General features: G+C 37.2%; 1 long non-coding RNA gene across 1 annotated transcript; it reads left to right on the forward strand.

Moving 5' to 3' along the window:
- Positions 1–1,150: 1,150 nt before the first annotated feature.
- LOC142826709 (uncharacterized) lies at positions 1,151–18,882 on the forward strand. Its single transcript, XR_012900915.1, has 3 exons — positions 1,151–1,508; positions 7,064–7,114; positions 17,674–18,882. It is a non-coding gene; the product is annotated as an uncharacterized LOC142826709 (long non-coding RNA).
- Positions 18,883–19,295: the final 413 nt, after the last annotated feature.

Below are 19,295 nucleotides of genomic sequence, written 5' to 3' on the forward strand. Positions count from 1 at the left end.
TCTTTTTATCAGAGAACTGTTCAACAGTGTGAGACTCGTTTTGATGCTATGTCATTCAAAAGAATACAAAATTTCCAAAGGCTGTAACTGATATGAAATCTCTCTTTTAAAATCTAGCTGGTACTGTTATATCAACTGTACAGTTGTAGCACAAGTTAAAGTAACTATAAACAGTAATGTTTTCAACTAATAATATCTTGAATAGTTTTTTTATCTTGTAATAGGCAAGTTCAGATCACCCCATAACCAGAGTGTAATGAAATTGTCAACATTTTCTTCATTTCTTCTTTTCCTGACAAATGGTGTGAACATATCACCTTTTTCTCTTAATGGAAAACCTAACTGGAATACATCAAAATGCTATTAGGTTTTTCATTTTCTACCACAATTTAATGCTGGGGAATGCATGCAACCTTCATCTACGCACCACTGTAAAATATACCCTGTCCCTGATAAAATGACTGCAATGGAAAATCAAACAGAATTGTTCTCTGTTTTGTATTGCTATTCCTTTGTTACAGTGTCTTTTTTGAGTATGTGGTGGGGGGAGAGGGGGGGCAGAGGAGGGGGAGGGAAGGAGGGTGGACTAACAGGGCTACATGAATACACATTGGTTATGTTAACTAAAATGTGTTTAAAATATTCTTACATAATTTTAAAAGTGCAAATATGTTTAATTAAAAAGTCTTCAGCACTAACGCTACTTATGTATACACTGCATTTTTTTATAGAAAGGATGAAGCAGAAATCTACTTACCATAAATTTTAGAGGATGCTGATTGGAGTATTATGTGGAAAAGGGAGAAAAAAGATCAAGTACCTTTATCCCAAGGGAAATATCTGTAACCTATTCATTGTTTAATTCATTTTATCATGGACTAAACCAATAATGGGATATACAATAAATCCAAGCTTGCATGCACAAAATGTATAAGTCAGTGCAGGGACAGAAAGGAAAATTCTTTCACCTATAAAATTATACCTCCCAAGGCCTAGTCCTATATTTATTGAAGGTGTCTGCCTTTAATGGGAGCAGGATTGGGCCCTTGTATTTTACCTTAAATGAAAAAATAGAAAGCTGTAGGTCAGCATGTTTGCTAGAATCACAGTTCAACCTGAGTACAAAGTGCAGGAGCATGATAGTCAACTTCATAAGTAATTGTACTTTCCTAGGGCAGAGAAATTTAAAAAGAAAAGAAAACAGGTACAGTTCTAGCAGCTCTAAACCAATTGATTACATTTTTAAAATTCAGATTTATTTGATAATGCAGAAATTATTTGCATCCTTCAAGCCAAATTGAAACTAATGAAGCAAAAGAAAACAAAAATCTTTCTAATGATTGAAAAAGCAAAACAAAACCCATCAGAGAAAAGAAACAAATTGCAGAAACAGCTTGATGTGACACAGAAGAACTAAAATGAGACTTCAAACATAAGGTTTCAAGAATAAAAAACACTTAAGCGTTTTGAAAAAACCATCAAAGTTACAAGCTAGTATTTGACTAAAGGTAAGATTGGATGTGCAAAGTAGCTTCCTACAATCCAGATTGCAATGTCTGAATAAAAATATCTCAAAATAAAATTAAGATGTTTGATTTTTTTCAATGAGGTAAGTACCTCAGGATACTCTATAAAGTAATTTTGATACCAAGAATTGTGTATATATATGGTTTAGTTTTATTTTGTTTCAGTATGAATGCTGCTGCACATCAGATATAGTTTTTCTGCTAAGATGTGAAGAAAAATAAATCAGAACTGTCTTAGAACTCTTGATCTGATTTATTTTGAAAGTTCTGCATAACAGAACTCATTTAAAGTTTTGGTCAGATGTTACAATGTAAAATAACATCATCAACTTTTGCTGATGAATTGGCAGTTAAAGGTGTAACATTTCTGAGCATCAGAAACATAAATCAATTCCTTTGAAAATACTGGGTAAATAAAATATGCTTTCTCTATACTAAACCACAGAGTGTACAATTTTACACTCACCCTGAAAAATAAATAATGTAGATAGGACAAAAGATTAAAGTTATTGAAAAACACTTTTTAAAATACAAAATTGAATATAAAAAGTCATTCTGTTGAATATTGTGTAGATTTAAGTGCTGCCTTTGTTGCAGTGCTGCAGCATCTGGATCTGGTCCACTGAGGCTGCAACAGTGGCTATAGACAGTGGTTCTCCTCTTCTCCATACTCATCACAGTGATGTAGCTATTGTCTCAGTCAGAGATATTGTCAGCCCTTAGGAAAACCAGAGATCAAATGTAGAGGTCATTAGCTAACACCTTGTGGTCTTGCTGTAATCACATCCCAATTGCATACATCGCAATTTACATAGCATTACCCATTATGCTTTGTGCTGCAATTTTGCTTTTGGAGGTCGCTCTAACTTGATTAACTCTTTTTAAAAAGTGCACTTGCTTAGCATCAAAGCCATGCATTTACAAGTTGTATGATATCCCTTTATGGCAGTTTCTATGAAACCAAAGTGCTGTGTTAAATTGTACTGGGACTCCTGAAAATGTAACCATATTGGTGAGAAAAAAAAAAAAAAAGAGGTAAGACCCAGAATCTTCAAAAACATGTCCATTGTAGGATTAGTCCATTCCTGTATTTGTAAACCACAATAGAGGTATTTTAGAATAGCTTTTTATAACCTACTTGTTTGTTTTATTTTTAATTAGAGACCTGAACTGTATTCCTCCCTTATTTATTTTCTTCAGCATTAGCTGTTCATAGTGGATGTTCAATCCACTAGGTATGTGTCAGAATTTGGATTGGATACCCATTATCGAGATTGATAGCAGTTATCAAACCTCAAAATATGTGTGTGTTCTCTTTTAAATATTAGCTGTCATGGTATGATAAGTTGTGTTGGATTGTATGTTGCACAGTATAACGCATAGCCCAGTGGGGCACAGTTTTAAAGATGAACACACAATATTTTAACTTCATGACAAAATATAGAAACAATGCACACACACAAAATTCCAGGAGTCAGTATCTATTCAAGATACATTAAAATTGTTCACCACTATCTTTTGTGTTCTATCTTGATTTAATTGAATTAGTAATATGGAAATTGTGTTTTCGCATCTGATAGACTGGATAAAATTTGCTGAAAATTTGAATAATTAGTTAAGCAGAATCTGTACAAAGGTTATAAGCTACAGATAAATGCAAAATACAGGAAAGAGCAAGTGCAAATTGACCTGTATTATATAGGAGGGAGGGGATAATCAAGCTCTGTTATGCATTTTACAGGATATTGGTCAGCCAAAACAATGTGAGATGCTTGGAAAAGGTAATCCATAATGCATTTTCTGGATATATGTAAAATCCTTCCCATTTTGAAAGAGTAAAATCATTTTTTGTGCAGAGTAATTTCTTTTTTATTTGATTTAATTAGAAAATCTTGGTGACAAGTTATTGTATTTAGCAACAAAAATTAATACTGTTACTGCTTAAGATGAAATATGCACAGGTGCATTCAAGCCCTAATAGCATCATTTTAGTCTGGTAGTGCAGTCCTTTTCTTACACGCTTAAATAATCTCAAAACATTTTACATAGATTTTTCTGCAGAAATTTACACATTAATGCAGTCTAATTGGCTACTATTGCAGCCTTGAATGCTATCTGCAATGTTCAGACATCTTTAATAAGGAAGCTCCAGAACAGTTTTTGGCTTTTAAATGGGGACTTTAAAAGTACGTAATTGTCCCTTTGTGCGTACAAACTAACAAAAACACTTTTATACTGACAGAGGTTTGCTGCTCTTATTTATTTTTTTTATTTTTTATTTCTTTGAAAGGTACTGGTGAAGAGTTCACTTCTGGCAAAGTAAAATGTGGTGTTCTAATTAAGTGGAAAACTTGAAAAGGGAGGCTTTTTGCAGAGGGGTCTCAATTGCTTCTTGTAACCTTTCTGAAAAGGGCAGAGTGTTAAAACAAACCTCCCACTTTTATTTCAAAAGGAAAAAAAATCAGAAGCTAAAGATAATCTCTCCATTAGTATTATTAATAGTGTTCAGCTTTCTTCACATGCTTTAGAAACAGACAGACTTGTCATGAGCATCACATTTGCAAGCGCTGTCACAGCTACTGAAGGCTCTGGTAAAAGCACAGAAGTGTGTTAACAGTAACTGCAAGCAGCCTTTGGGGAACAATAGGCTTACCTATACTGTGCCCAGCTATTCAAAAAAACAAGTTGCTTTATTATACTCCATACTCGCTTTAGTGCTCATATAGTGCTTGACCCAGCCTCATTTTTTGAAGTACTGTCACCAGTTCTAAACACCTTTTTCATTCCCTTTGGATTAGCTAATTTGACTGTTTCAACATTCACCAAAGAACATTGAATTCACTGTCCAATAGATTCTAGTACTAGAGAAAGGAACCTTACTTCAGAGGTTCTTCCATTTTTCCTCTGCAAACGCATTTTAAGATTTGGTTTTCTTTATCTAAAAATTATTTAATTATCTTGACAGATACATGTTGCCGCTAATTATCTAGGAAAAGTTCTTGGCATTAAGACAACAGCAAAAAGTAACCCAGAATTTTGAAAACAATTGTAATAGTATCATTAGTGCCATAAAACTTCTCAAGCACGTCAGGATCATTCAGCAATAACAATGTAGGATACAATTATAAAAGCCTTGCCTAACTAGGAAGTAATTTATGTTTGGATTTGGTTTGTTGTTTAGGTAATTAATCTGCCCTGTGTTGGGGGCATGGTTGAACAAAAATGCATTTTAACATGCTTTGTGGATGTTCATGTCTTAAACTGTGCTATGGAAAGCAGGCTAGCTTTGCATGACTATACTTTGTTTGCTGCAATAAAGCAATTGATGCAGCATAATCAAGTTGAATAACTAATCAGCTGGAAAAGGGTGAGAGATCTTTTTTGTTTGGTTCTTAAATCAAGTAAGTCCCTAACTGGCATACTTGACAGGATTAAGCAAGAAGTAACTGTGTAGGCAATCTAATAATCTGTTTTAGGCAGAAGTTAATTTTGTCTACCTTCTACATCTATTGGGAGGCAAAGCTATATAGTAGGTAAACAAGGCATACTGTATTTAAGTATGGCAAACGAAACAAATGGGACTTGAGCAGTTTTTATGGGAATTTGGTATTCTATTTCAATTAAGGTATAGCAAAGAAAAAATATATACTGCCAAATGGTATTTTAAATATTCTGAGAGCAAGGCCTATATATGTAGACTTTAACTACCTTGGGCAAGATGCTCCAGAAAGGTCTTATCCCTGAGAAATTTTTGTAATACAGGAAGGACAGCCTCATTCTAAGACCAACAGCTATTGCCTGTGTACACTCTGCATTTCAGTTCCTTGGGTAAGTAAGAAGCAATGGGCTTCTCAAAATCTGACCAAATATTTGTATGATAAGATGAAACCATCACACAGAAAAAAAATCCGTCTTTGCAATTTTTTTTCCACATTTCTGCTTCTCATCAATGAGTAGGTGGGAAGGCATCTAGTCAAACGATACTTCAGAGAAACAGAAGCACAAGGGAATAATTATCCCTGCTGTAAGGATACTATATTGAATGGTTTCTTATCTGCAGAGACTAAAAATGTGAACAAGTCCCATGACCACACAGATTCTCCAACTGTTAAAAAATTAAGAGCTGAATAAGGCAGTTTCAGATAATCAGGAAAAAAATAGTTTTCCTCATCCACATTAAGATCCCCAACGGGGAAATTGAGCAGGTGGCCAACAGATAGTCGAAAGCAGTGCCCAATGGTCCTCAGGACTAGAGCTATATAAATGTTGTGCTGCAAGGCAGGTGCTACGAAGGAAATATATAATTCCGGATTCAGGAAGTGGGCTATTTGCCAGTTTTATAAAACAGCCAGCACCAGCCAACCAATGAACCAAAACATCCTTCATATCAAGGGAATGATTTTAACCAACTTTTTATCTCAAGAAATTTTGCTTTGGGTATGTATGAGGTCAGAAGTGAAATGAAATGTCAGCCAAAGCTTCACCTTCCATATAATATAGAATAATATTGTTAGGATAGTCTGATTACCAATTGCCTTTTTATGAAATGAAGCCTCAAATTTAATATCGTGGGATCCTGATACTTCCCCGCTAGCAGAGGATGGGCCCCTTTAGCAACAACTATGAGTTCCTTATGTAAAATAAAGTGCAAAGAATGCATTTCTTCCTGCCATGAGTTACACCTGGCTTGTGGATAAAGATAATGGCTCTAGTCCCTGTTGCTTCCATTTCTTCTTTTCTTGTGATGACTTAATTCATCACAAACAGGGAAAGCAATAAAAAATATGGAAGAAGCAAGTGCAGCAGCATGAACATAAAATGCACCTTTTATATATTCAAATTCATATCCAGTTGTAGAAATATTCATGACTAATATTAAACTAAGCCCAGAATTAAGCGAAATGCAACAGACATATATTGAAGTGAGCATTTTATTATGTGCCATGTCAGTCAGATTAAAGAAAAGAGTGCATGACACCGACAGGATATTGCATGTATATCAAGCAATCTATTTATATATGACAGGGAGGGTTTGATTTCTGGAAGGAGTGACAACCCAGTGAAATAACTGCTCGCCTTCAAAATTACTATAGCATAAATGTATGCCCTTTAGAATACAATTTTAAATTACAATTAACAAAATGTAGATAAATATGTTTTGGAATCAATAGTGACATACTGAATAGAGGAAGAAGAAATAATCTGTAAAGATACAGAGAGGTTGCTTAGAGTCATCAGCACCCAAGATCTAAAATACTGAATGAGAGAAGCAAAGAGTAGGTCTTTGAAAGTAACTTAATACAAGTGATGATTCATTAAAGGCCTTGAAGTGTGTGTCTGTGTGGCTCTGGTTGCCTTTGTTTCATAACCTAGAGATAAAATATAGAGATAAATCTGCTGTCTTTTAGCAATAAGTGATCTGTATGTTAGCCTGTTTATAAAAATAAGCAATAACATCTTACTTGCCTTACTACTGTTTCCAGTCCAATTACAGTTTTAGTTTTATTACATACATGTTTTTGCTTATTTCTTCCCAGGTGTAACATTGAGTAAACAACTGAAGAAACAGGCTCATATGCTAAAAATTGGTAATTATTGCATCTTTCTTCTCTTTTTTCCCCTCTCCTACAAAAAACCTTTTCTGGAAAAATAAGCAAGAATGAAAGCTGAACCCACTAACTTAATTTCTATGATGATAAAGTCCACTGGAAGAGAATGTTTTTGAGTTCACAATCATTAACCTTGGATGCTTATACAAGGCACAGAGATAAAGAACACTCAGTGGTCCATTGACTTTATTTCCTTTTTTCTAGAATTATAATTTGTTGTATGACTCTTACATGTTCCCAGGTTTTTCTGCATAGAACACATATAGAGACCATCTGACCAGCAGTCCATAAAATATGTTAAATAGAAAAGTGGAAATTCTGCGCGAAATACATCAAGCTGCATTCTGTAAGCAGTAATGAGAATGACTGTAGTCAACTCTCTTCCTGTTATTTCCATGAGGTTTCAGCAATATCAAAGTGGTACATTTGGGGGAGCTATAGGACAGATTCAATCAGGGCTGGCTTTATATATCAATAATTTCAAACTGTATTTTCTCATAACCTTTCCTTCTTTGTTCAAAAGGGGACTTCCATTTTAAATTGTAATCTATGACTTTTGAAACGAATGTTAAAGTGTCTCGCCGACAAATTCTTCTGGTTGGTTTTCTTCTCTCTCCTTTCTTTCTCTCCTTTTGCTGTATTGAAAAGCCATCATGGTAGTATTATATGGAGGTGAAAGGTACTAGACTTTTAGGTGACAATTAAGCCCCCATTTGTTGGTGGGATTGCTATGGGGATTATGTATTTAGGAGATGCTAATCAGAGTTCTACACGGATGTCAAAATTTAGCATATATTAGCTACTTACAGCTAGAGATTAAACCATTTCTACAACCCACTGCTAACATTTTAGTCTGAATACTTTTTACTTTCAAATCTCACTCTACATTAAGCTTGATTACTTGTGGCTTCGTAATGCATTTGCTAATATCACCTTAATCCTTCTGTGGCATTATATAGTATAACAATGAATAATGACCCACATACAGGAGCAGTTGTATCACAAGATCCAAGGAAGATTTAGTACAAGGAAGCAAAAAATCCAGGGTTGTCATGCTAATAATTATATCTTGGGCTCAGAAAATCCTGGCCTCTGACTAGATAAAAGCAGCTAACATTCAAGGAGAATATTTACCTTTGTATAACAGATCCCAAACTTCTGTTACAAACAGGTGTTTCCTGTACCAGCGCTTCACACTGGTGTGGATGCAGATTTATAAACTGTTTCAACTTGGGCTATGGAAGTTATTTAAAAAAAACAAAAACTAAAATGAGAGTGGCTTAATTTTAGTAACATTTTAAAGGTAATATTTTAGATTAAAGTGTATATTTCTAATTTAATAAATATGCTTTGGAATTTACAATTCCCTTTTTCATTTTTTGAGTTAGTAAAACATTAAATTAAAAGTGGGGTACTGTGGTTGAAACTGCTATGTACCTTAGTGAAATTTTACCTTAACTGTTTGGACAGAGATACCAAAGCTCATGTAAATGTAAATAAATGTTGGTTTACTACTAGGCCTGCCAATGGGGAATGGGGAGGAACTGGGACAGTTACTCTGAGGCCTGATAATTAAAAGGGGCCTGGGGATGTGGTTACTCTGCTCCTGTGGAGAGCAACTTTAAATAATTGGTATGCTCTCCTTCAGAAGTGGCTGCATTTCATGTAAATTAACTAATATAACTCTCATTTTGAAGAGAAATAACTTTTGGGGTCAAAGAGAATATATCAAAGCAAAATGTACTTTATAGTTATGAAAGGATTTAATGTAAACTCTTATAGCTTTGGTCAGCTCTTAAATTAGGGGATTTATCATCAAAGCTTCTGATTCTCTGTGAGCAAGTTGGGACCAAACCATGGCGCTAACCCTTTAAAGGTGCATTAGAGAGAGAGAGAGAGAAAGAGAGCGAGAATAATAAGAAACAAAAGCGTAGATTCACAAAAATGTTTAGACATCTCTCTCATATTCATTTCAGTGGTATTTAAGTACCTAAGTACATTTGGGAATCAAGGTCAAACAGTCTTTTTCACTTCTACTTGGAGCAAGTATAAGAACATAAGAACTGCCATACTGGGTCAGACCAAAGGTCTATATAGCCCAGTATCCTGTCTTCCAACAATGGCCAATGCCAGATGCCTCAGAGGGAGTGAACAGAACAGGTAATCATCATGTGATCCCTCTCCTGACATCCATTTCCAGACACACAGAGGCTAGGAAAACCATTCCTACCCAACTTGGCTAATAGCCATTGATGGACCTAACCTCCATGAATGTATCTAGTTCCTTTTTGGACCCTGTTGAAGTCCTGGTCTTCATAATATCCTCTGGAAAGGAGTTCCACAGGTTGACTTCAGGTTTTCCTGCGGGAAGAAAAACTTCCTTTTGTTTGTTTTAAATCTGCTACCTATTAATTTTCATAAATTTCAATTAATAGTGGATATATGGAGAACAGGCATTGCAGAACTGGAATTGAACCACAAACCTTCCAGAGAATCCCATTGCAGCAGGGTCCATCATAAAGAAGGCCTTGAATTGTAAACAGATGTTCAGTGTCTCAATTTACCCAGACGTGAAATGGACTAATTGTGGATGATATACTGATGTACGAGTCTCTTGTGTCTGTAATATACCTCTTTGGTTTTTTCAGGCTCTTTCAAGTCATGTAGTTTCAGGAGATAAATGTTTTGGATTCCTTTGAGTCAGAGTTGGATTTCCATTTAAAGTTGTTAGGATTTTGATTTTTGAACATACAGAGGGAAAGGAATTGATCAGCTGTCATTTATCAGTACATGTGCACTAAGTCTTATTTATTACTACATGTACTAGTGTTTGTTATTCTCACATCTACGTTGATTAGAGAGATCTTCTGGTCCTCACTTTTTTATTTTTCCTCTGAGGTTTTACCATCATTGATGCTTTGTTTGAATTTTATTTTTGTGGAAGGAATGGAGATTTTTAGCCCAGTAAGGGACATACATTTGCAGGATCATTCTCATTTCTCAAATTCTCTGTCGAGAAAGCTAATCAGCCAAGACTGTGTGTTGTGCATTGAGAGATTGCCACTTCTCTGGACTTCTAACATATACAAATCAGTCTTAACATATATGCAGTTTATTTCTGGTTTCTAAGAAAGTAATTTTTTCCTTGGAACAATGAAGATATAGTTAACCATTCTCAGGTGAAGTGACAAACCAGTTCTGTTCTTCTGTCCACTGACATCAAAAGGTAAATATCCATTGATTTCAATACAGAATTTGGGAACTAAAGTAATAAATGGTACCTTCATACAGTAAGAGGAACAAAAACAAGTTACAAGAACATAATGGTTGCTTGGTTAGGCACTTATGAGTGATGAAACTCATACAACCTGAATCCTGCCATTGAGCGTATAAATTATGTTACAGTCTTTAGTGACATGGTCACATACTATGCATAAATAAAATATATGATGGTGTGTGTTACTCACAACACATCATATTATACAAAATGTACTGCAATCTTAGATATGTGTTTGTAACATTCTAAATATTTTTCATTATTGTACACATATAGCAAGTAGTGTATATTCTAATTTAGAGGTGGGCAATCATTTTTAAAAGGGGGCCACTTCAAACATTTTTGAAGTGGTCTCAGGCCACCCCGGAAGGCTCGGGCCTAGGGCAGAAGGGGTGGTTGCCAGGAGACTTCTCGTGTTCCCCCACCCATAGATTCTGATTGGCCTGGGAGTAAGGGAGCATGTGAAGTCTTTGCCCCCTGCTCCTGGCACCAAGAAAGAGTCACCAGCTTTTTTTAAATATCTGGCGGTTCCTTCTAGGTGCTGCAGTGGGAGGAGACTTCATGTGGTTCCCTCTCCCCCAGGCCAATCAGGACCTGGAGGCAGGGGGCGTATGTGAAGTATCTCGCCTCCTGCCCCCATGCTGCCAGGGTTGCATGGTGGCTAGAGAGAAACACTGGCTGTTTTAAAACTTTGCTTTCTCCCTTGCCAAGGTTTCGTTTGGCCTGAGGGTAGGGGAGTGGCAAGGCAGCCTCAGGCCAGATCCACTGGCTTGGCTAGCCAGATTCAGCCTGCAGAGGCCCCTTTGCGTAGGTCCCTGTGCTAGTGAAACTGAGTCCACTGATAAGAAAAATATAGTCATAGACATATCAACTTTAAGGTGAGAAGGGACCACCATGATCATCTAGTCTGACTTCCTGCACATCACCTAACTCACCTACTGCTATAACAGATTCCTAAATCCATGGTTTTTAAAACCATGTTGTATTTTATCCAAATTATGATTTATCTCCATAACTACTTGCTCTTTCAAACATTTTTCTAAGACTTGCATGCTATTGAGGTAAAATGAACAGGCCTGTAGTTTCTTGGATCGCAATTTCCCCCCTTTCTTAAAAATATGTACTGTGTTAGCAATTCTGAAGTCATAAGGTGCAACCCTCAAGTTTACAGATTCATTAAAAAACTGAGTCCACTGATATGAAAAGTCTACCACGAGCTTCTTTTTAATCCAACAGTCTACAGGCCAAGTCTAGCAGTGTAATAGAAATCTTTCCTGGCATATATAGGCCACCTAAGATTTAGTTAAACTTTTTCATCATAAATTCCCTTATTCCCTGCATTGCACCTAAGGAAGGCTACACTACATGAGCAGTTCAAATTACTTTAGAGCTAACTGCTTTTATCTATGGCCAAAGGGTTCACGGGAATTATCGTTCTGATCCAAAGCCCATTAAAATGAACAGGAGTCTTTCTAATGATTTCAGTGAGCTTTGGATCAGACCTAAACATTTGGACTGAATCCTGCTTCCATTAAAGTAAATGGCAAAACTAATATTGATATCTTTGACAACAGCATGACACCCTTGTAAATAAAAATAAACTAGGAAAAATTCTTTAATTTACTTCCACACATTTCTCTTCCAACAAAGAATTAACCTGATTGAGACATCCATGTCCTTCTTGACTAGTGATAGAAATGTAGCCGTGTTAGTCTGGGGTAGTTGTAATTTACTTCTTGACTAGAAACTAGTGCACTATAAATATCTACTTAAACTCTGTACAGTTGATACACATATCTATTTTCAAATTTATACCAATTAGATATTGGCACTGTGTTTTTAAAACTTCATTTCTAGGAGCAAATTTATACTCACCCACATGGCAAAAACAATGATAGTTTTATTTTCTTATGAACTTTCACTTCATTAGCGATTAATTCCCACTTAAATTTGCTATCCTAATTAATCATTTACATTACTGTTTCAGGTGTTCTGGCTAATTAATATTATAACCTTCATTGTATTGTGTCCAACAGAGAAGATTTTTGTGGACATAAATTTCTCAGATTTTGCAGTATGCAGATGCCTTAGCTACCTGTGTTAACCTCTTAAAAGAAGAATTGTTGCTAATCTTATTTCATTTCAGCTGATGTTTTTTGTTCTTCTGAATTTTCTTGAAGAACTGTCATGGATTTTCTTGTAGAAGTTATCTTCCCTCATTCTTTCTTAGAGAATCTGCATTCCTTTTCTTCTTAAAGTAATCTTATGTGTACTGTAATTGAACTTTGTCCTTACCTTCCTCTTTGTCCATGTTAGAAAATCGTGGAGCTTTCATTTAACTTTTTTGTAACTTTGCCTAATTCTTAGTTATGGTCTAATTTCAGTAGTTCTGTCTTCTCTTCCCTCTTTTTTCCCCTTTCCAAACTAGGCCAACAATATTCTTCTGTGCAGTTTTGCCTCATCTTCTCATACTCAATTTCTTTTCTTTCCTAATCAATGATTGCTTGGGATATCCAAGTCTAATGAGTTTTTTTCACAAATCAGACATATTTTAACTGTCACTTGAGTGTGCTGGTTTTATATTCAACCAGTGGCACACTCCACAGGTAGAGTAATTGAGAATGGTCAGTAGCTTCTAATCTCTGCTCTCAGAAGCACTGCTAGAAACTCCTGGCCATTTTAGACTGTGGCTAATGCTATCTTGTATTGGAATCCTTGACTACTCTTGCCAACAATGACTTATGCTGCTGTGACTTCTCCAGAAAGCTAAGGAATGCCAGCCTTTTCTTTATTATTAGGGTTTTGCTCCAGTCTCCCATGCCTGTTCAACTCAAGGTTGGACAACTGCTGTGCTCTTTATTAGGAATTATACCATAGACATATTTATACCTCCAGGAATGGTCCTCCAGCTGTACAACTAGCTTCCTCTGGATATCTAATGTGTTAACTGTCTCAGATGAAGGGATAAAGCCAATCTTGCTGGTCATACATTGGTTTAACTATGAACCCTGAATAGAGTATATTTGTTGTTTTTGACTGAAGCAGGATTAAGCATAGGGAAAAGGGCAGTTGTTTTTGTTGTCTGCTGTGGACAGTTTTAATTCAGCTTTCATTTAGTGTTTTTCATGCATGCATATGCTCCAAACTATAATATAACAGTCAGTGGGCAGGAATAATATGAAGATATGCACATATGCCAACGGCACAACACTCTGAAAGTTTGTCAGTACAAATTATAAGAACTATATCCAAGCAGTTTTCGGAGGAAATCTCGGTTTCTGCAGTGTAATACGTAAATTCAGAGTAGAAAGGATCAGGTTTAAAGAAGGTAAAAGGGATTATGTCCTAAGTGATCACAAACTGAAATATCCTATTTATTTTACATTTTTCATTACGCTTCAACAGATGTATAGCAGAATCCATACATGACAAATTTGCTCCAGATATGATTGCAAAAAAATGAAGGAGACAGAACCAGCAAATGATTCAATAGATAAAGAAGTTAGGATATGTTTCATGAAGTGTTCCAAATATGCATTTCAGTGGAGCGAGGATGATTTGAAGCAGCTCATGTGATTCAGAGAACAGGCCATGATTGTGTCTCCTTTATAAAGTAGGCTATGAGAATCTTTCTTTTCTCTGAGGTACTACCACCAGTTTACACTCATCAACATTAAATGAGGCATAGTTGTACATAGAAGTTTATAGAGTAGTTAGGAGCAAATGCTATGTGAGAATGTGAACAGATTGTGCCTTTGGCAGTCAGCTAATCTGTGACTTTCACTACTTCTAATAAAGCTAATGTCTAAGTAGACCTGCTCCTGATCTTTCACTTGCATATATTTGAGGCCAATATATAATGTGACCATGTTCATTTTTGCATAACAGTCCTTATTTTTTGAATATGCAGCACAACTGATCTCTTAAATCTGAACTTAACAAAAAATAACCTAAGGGTTTGATTTCTACGCAGGGATAAAACATGGAACAATGCAGTAATGAGCCCCCAAGCTTTAATGATTGGGACGAAGACATCTAAAATGTAAAACCAGTTTAAACCAGTATAGTGGTCTGATTCTGCGCTAATGTACTTTATTGTTGCTGAATGCAGTGGCAGATACCAGTATGGGTCATGGGGCAGAAAGTTACCTTCAAGGTATGGTAGCAGGGGGCTAAAGTTTTCAGCTACTTATTTAAAAGTGATCTTCCTTCCTGTCCAAACTGAGGAGGGGGAAAAGAGAATTAATAGTTTCAAAGAATTCAAGGACAAAAAGAGACCATCTAGTTTGTCCTCCTGTATAATGCATTTCACCCAGTTATTCTGATATTGATCCAAAGACTTGTATTAGGCTAAAGCCCAGAAAATAAGTCAGTCTTGATTTGAAGACATCAAAGGATCACCCTCACTCTTGAAATGCTGTGCTGAATTTTTAATTTGAATTTTTTACTTTCATTTCTAAGCATTAGTTATTGTTTTACTTTTTTTCCTGCTAGATTTGGCACACCTTTAGCACTTACACCATAATCATGCCAATCTTTTTGAGAAACTGAAGAGATTTAACAATTCAAGCTGCTGCTTCCTTTTGTCAGGCATCTCAACTGCACCTTGATTGCCCCAAATCCCCACCCCTACACTTTCCTCTGGGCCAAAAGACTCCATCTGCCCTCCAATCACTTACAAAAATTTCCATCTTTGCCTGAACAACTTTTACAACATGGCCACACATGTACAGTACAAACCTCAGTGGCATATGGAAAACTGAAAATCTGGGGGCAATATAAATAAGTTGATATCAAAATAAAAGAACAAGGGGCACTCTCTTTATCAGGCTGGTATGGGTATTTGCAAGTCTGCAAGTAAAGACGTAATATTCCTGAGGGAACAAGGGATGGTGGGTGGTGATGTGAGGAGATGAAAAGATTACTTTAAATTTTCATTTCCCCCCATCCTGTATCTTTCCATAGTGAGAGCCTAATACCTTAATCCATTCGGTTCTGGAAAGGGGAGTGAATGTATATGAGATAACATTTAGCTGTTGGAAATATTGTCCTGGTAAATATGAGCTACTACCAGCACTGGAGATTAATACCTCAAATGAGGAGGAATCAAGCTCAGGAGGCTGATCTTTAGGTGTGTCCTTAGCGTTCAATAAAGAGAAGTTTGGAGAAGCAAGGAGATTAAAATTCAAACGATCCATCATTCTTTTTGGACTGGCCCATAAAGAACTGAAGATTGGATTTCTTTTCAGGAGGCTGACAGAGTTGAGCAGAGGATAGATTGGATGTCACAGGCTAGCAAGGCAATTGCAAGCCAAAGCAGGGGCACTATGGGCAGAGAAGGACTATCTATGATTCCTCCCTCTTCCTTTCCATCTGAGATGGAAATTAGGATTTTACATCTACTTTGCCCTTCAGTTGGGCATGTGCAGGAAGGATCCCCTGAGGATCTTGGGTCCCATTCATAGTTTGGCCACAGACATCTTGTATGACTCTGGGCAAGTCATGTAATCAGTTCTGTGCCTCAGTTCCCTGTTATACGACTGTGGAACTGGGGTGCAGCATAAATTGACTTTTGCAAGATCACATATGTAACATTCAACTTTTTTTCAAACTAGGGTACAGCGATATACCAAGTGCCTTTAACAGCTATACCTGGAATGGAAGGGCCGATCTGAAACAAAGTCAGGTCTACGACTCCTCCCTCCTCCCTTCCATATGAGATGGCTGCACTGATAGACAAGGTGGAACAAGGGGTGCCTCTTGCCACATTTTCTGAAAAGCCAGGAGACAGACACCTTTTCCCTCCTTTACAGCAGCTCAGTCAAAGGAGTAACAGTTCGTTACTAAGAATGTCTTCTTCCAGAAACTTCCCTGTTTGCTTAGGAAGGGGACAAGGAAAAAGTGTCATACTCTAAAGCTTAAGTACTTCGCAAGTACCATGATATTCAGCCTATCCTTCAGAAAGTATTCTTTTGCTGTCTGGTACACAAAATATACTAAATATTGCAGTAATCCCAACAGCTAAGATAGCAGCAGTAACCATAAAGAACATCAACAGCCAACAGATGTTCCTCTCACTTAACGAAAAGGCAACACACAGAAACCTGTCAGGGAACATTTTAACTTGTCCACACACTCATTAATGGATTTTAAAGTCACCAAATTGTTTCAGGCCAATTCCACAAGCCAGCTACATAGGGAAGCCTTAGAACTTAACTTCATTTACAGGTTTGATTCCTATCACAAAGATATGAATAAAGACATTGGCTGGGTGACCCACAACATTCCACATCCCAATGACATAAAAAAACCAAACAATGAGTGCTTAAGAACAATTTGCACCTTCTCTATCAGTTTCATGTATTCTAATCAACTATTTTGTTCCCCTTTCTTCTTCTTTTTCCTTCTCTCCCCACTCCATCCCCTATTTATTTAGAAATGGGACCTTTAATAACTCCATTCATCTGAAGAAGTGGGTTGTGCCCACAAAAGCTCATGATAGCATCTACATGTTTTGTTAGTCTTTAAGTTGCTGAAAGACTATTTGTTGTTTTTTAAGTTTTTAACGAAGATAGTTTGAGTTGATGTTATATAACATGCAGAGCCAGTTGAAGTGGAAACCTTGGTAGTATAGCTGTGTCTATTTAGTTTTATTGGGGTGGAGGGAGGGGAGATGAGGAAAAGGGTTATCCTTTTCCATGATGGTTTAGAGATTTGTTCCAGACTAGTAGCCTATGGGCTGAGGAGATGAGAATTCAGTCAGATATAGAATGCACAAAAAAAGTGTGACAAATTGCAATGACAAGGTTGTGTTAGTAGCTTATGATGTAGTGAAATGAAATCCTGACCCAGGGAATACAGACAGTCATGTGCTATGTGCTGGGTTCAGAGAGAGAATGATGTAGCCAGAAAAATCACCACTACCCTCACTGTCAACCTATAACACTCGGCTCATCAGTAAATTAAGTCATTTCTCTTGCACCCAATATTAAAGAGTAGAATGATGCATTTGGTATTTAAACATCATGAAGTACGTTATTAGATATGCACTGCTGGAATTGAAAGAAGTACAATGTTTTGGTCGTGAGCCTTCAAGCTTGCTGACTGAAACATTTAACATTTTTATGGCCACATGTGTGTGTCCGACAGATGCAGCTTTAACAGAAACACCAGAGAGAGACATCCAGGAACTTTGGGAAGTTCAGATGCAGATTCTGAATCTCTTAAAACACACTCACAATTTCTTCTCTATTCATTGTAGCCCAAGGTCCAGTGTGCTTCAGCAGCAGCACGTGAAACTACGAGCTGTGAACTACAAACTGTAGCATGTTGGGAGAATTTCCTGCTTCCTGCCAGAATATGCCCTCTGCCTCCCCTGCAGGATCTCCACACTGACTGAGCTGGAAGCATGTAGGCTGCAAGTAGAGAAGAGGCTGCTGAACTGTAATTCTGTTCCATGTTCTTTACAGAATAAAGGCTCTTCCTGGTTGTTTGTTGGACTGGGCCTGGTTTGAGGTGCGCACACACAGACACATAATGCAGGACACATAAAGGAGCCTCAGGCCTAGTCTCACAGGCTATGTCTATACTGCAGAGCTTTTCTGAGATACCAGAGGTATCCCAGAAAAGCTCTGCCACGTCCAAAGACAAGCGGACATGGTTTTTTTGGCATCCCTGTAAACCTAATTCAGGGATGTTCCAAAAGAGGTCCCCCCCCCCTGACATTTGGCCCCGTGTAGAAGGGCCAAATATCGGAAAAGCCTCTTTTGGAAGAAAAACAAAAAGATACGCAAATTGGTCTACACTGGGACCTTACTCCGAAATTAGCCCCCAAGGCAAAATTTGTAAGTGATGCATCTGCACTACCAAACCTGTCATTTCAGAATAAGGGGCTGTGGAATTCGAACTCTGTAGTCCTATTTTTCACAAGGAAACATATTCCTTGTGAAATATTCCTATTCCTGAACTTGTAAGTCTGAAATAACTTGAGTGTGGATGCTCTGGTGCTGCTGATTCAAACTAATTGGCCTCTGAGAGGCCTCTCGCAGCTCCCCAAAGTGCTTCCTGGGGCTCTGAGTCTGAGATCACGCGTCCACATTAACAGAGCCTGCCTGAGACTACATTCAATTCTTCCCTGTAAGTGAGGACATCGGACTTTGAAATTATAAAATCAGGTGCCCAGAAATCACACACAGTAAATTTGAAATAACATCCTAGTATAGACATGGCCCAAAGGCTGTAGCAAACAGAAAGTATAACAAAAGTGTAGCAAGTAGAAATGATGTGCTGAATATCAACATCAAGGGAAAGCCTTATTATCTACAATTGTCATTCTTCTGTTATATCCGTTTGGTTTTTTTTTTTTTTTTGCATTTTTAAAGAAAGCTGTTTTGCTGAACTGTTATATGCCAAACTTACAATGTGCTCTGTATATAACAGAATGAGCCTTATCTTGTAAATTCTTATATAACTAAGGGTACGTCTAGACTACATGCCTCTGACAACAGAGGCATGTAGATTAGACTATCCGGCATAGGAAAATGAAGCGGCGATTTAAATAATTGCCGCTTCGTTTAAATTTACATGGCTGCCGCGCTGAGCCGATCAGCTGTTTGTCGGCTCAGCGCGGTAGTCTGGACACGCGGGGGTCAACATCAAAGGCATTTGTCGACCACCCAGGTATGAGAAATCTCAACTGCATACCTGGATGGTCGACAAATGCCTTTGATGTCGACCCCCACGCATCCAGACAACAACGCTGAGCCGACAAACAGCTGATTGGCTCAGCGCGGCAGCCATGTAAATTTAAACGAAGCGGCGATTATTTAAATCGCCGCTTCATTTTCCTATGCCGGGTAGTCTAATCTACATGCCTCTGTCACC

Source organism: Pelodiscus sinensis, chromosome 2, assembly GCF_049634645.1.
Source record: "Pelodiscus sinensis isolate JC-2024 chromosome 2, ASM4963464v1, whole genome shotgun sequence".
Classification (NCBI taxonomy): domain Eukaryota; kingdom Metazoa; phylum Chordata; order Testudines; family Trionychidae; genus Pelodiscus; species Pelodiscus sinensis.